Genomic DNA, 1,926 nt, shown 5'->3' with positions numbered 1-1,926 from the left:
AAATGTGCTTTTCATTCAACTGCGCTCCTCTCCGGAGAAATTCCTGCAGCCCCTGCTACACTTTCGGAAGCAAACATTTCATTCAAGTGTCTTGAGTTGTCTGAGTTTTTGTGACCAAACAGAGGAGTCACGTGACTGGAGAAATAAATCGGCGAATAAGTAAAACCACAAATAAAGATATGCAATAAAGCAAGGGAACTCTACCAGGAATTTAATGTTTGTAAGAAGATTACAGGCGTCTAAGATCATCACTACCGTAAAGAGGAAAACGGAATCGCTGGCTTAGCGCTATACTGGTCCTTCCTAATGTCGTTATTTTCTACCAATCAGCGGCTGGCTACAGCAGCTCCGCCCGAACCGATCCGTTCCTTCTTTCTATGGACCTGCAGCTCATCAGGGCCCTCAAGCGGGACCAGGTCAGAACTGTTTAATGGGTTCATCTAACAATAGAAACGCTCAAAATAGCAGACTGGACCATACTGCACCGTAGCGGACCCCTCAGTGGAAACGAGGCTTACAGGTGTTTTTCACCTCACAGACTGGGCCTAGTTCAACTTCATTTGAAAAGATTGGGTGCTTGTCATGTACATTGACTACATTCATAGAGCTGGTTGTGCTTTACAAGAGATTTACAAATGTTCTTAAAACTACATTTTGGAGCCCACTGCTTAAAAAAGCAATGCTTTGGGTCAAAGGGCACACACACATGCTTAACTGCAGGACAAGGTGCATTGATTTGAGAAGGAAGATGAAGAAGATATTGCCGTTTAGGAATGATATTAGAATCTGGAAACAGCATTTACATTTGTTTTCAAATGTTGCTCTTTTAAAATCTTTAACCTTGAAAGTGTTGACAAAGCAATAAGTGAAAACAAAATTTGTATTAAATCCAGCAACTGAAACAAAAACTTAATGTAATCATTTTCTCTGCTTGTGTCAATTGAAAAGTTCAGAAATTTGAGTAAAACCAACACCTGGCCAGACGATTGTTTCAGTGTATTTTCATTTGATAGCAGTGCATTGACAGATATTGGACAAGGTTTATCTTTTGCATCCACAGGAGGATAGGGAAAAGCTTATATATCTTCACTGTTGAATCTATCCAGGTTAATTTCATACTGTGCAACGCCTTCCAAAATCCCATGCATCATGTCTGTCTGATTATATTGAAGTTTGGAAACTGTTAATTTGCTTCTCCTGTTTATTCCATTTGTTGTCTTTAAGTTCTCCTTAAAGTCGGTGCTTACCCTTTCACTGTCACTACATCGCCTTAAGCGAATTGCCATTGTCCTTTCAGTGAACAAATCTTCATTAAAGTTTTCTTGTCTGTTTTACTAGACGCATTTGCGATGTCTGCACTTTCTGCATGCAAACCCTACTCCTTTAAATCCTGCCAGTTCATGTTGAGCGAGAGTGTCACCGCACACAACTGCCCCAAAAACAATCTCACCATTTGCGGTGTCAACACAAACACCATCATTGAGGTCAAAGCTAGTCCTTGCAATTTTCTTAATAACTACATAATATGACAGATCTTTTGATTTTACCATGGAAAGCAAACAAATTGCAACAAGTTTTGACCTGTACTTAGGGTCTATGTTACCTAGAGTGTAATAAAACAAAAGCCATTTGTTTTTGGTTGCTCAAGATCCAAGAGGATTGCATAATTAAATTTCAACTTTGTATAGAATTAGCAATGCAGAAGGTACTTTCGTAAACAAAGGATGTGATTTAAAAATCTGCCCATAGCTTATATTCTGGAGAAAAAAAAATCCATCCTCACATGGCCGTGGAACATCTTCCATCATTGCTATAACTTGAGTGCATTTGGAGCTGCTCCAAACTTTTTATTAAGGTAGTATAATAAAAGTGTTAAGAAATCAGGAGGACAACCCAAACAGAGCAAACACAGGTCACAATTGAAGT

Source organism: Oryzias melastigma, unplaced genomic scaffold, assembly GCF_002922805.2.
Source record: "Oryzias melastigma strain HK-1 unplaced genomic scaffold, ASM292280v2 sc00380, whole genome shotgun sequence".
Classification (NCBI taxonomy): domain Eukaryota; kingdom Metazoa; phylum Chordata; class Actinopteri; order Beloniformes; family Adrianichthyidae; genus Oryzias; species Oryzias melastigma.
This window is presented reverse-complemented; position numbering follows the sequence as displayed.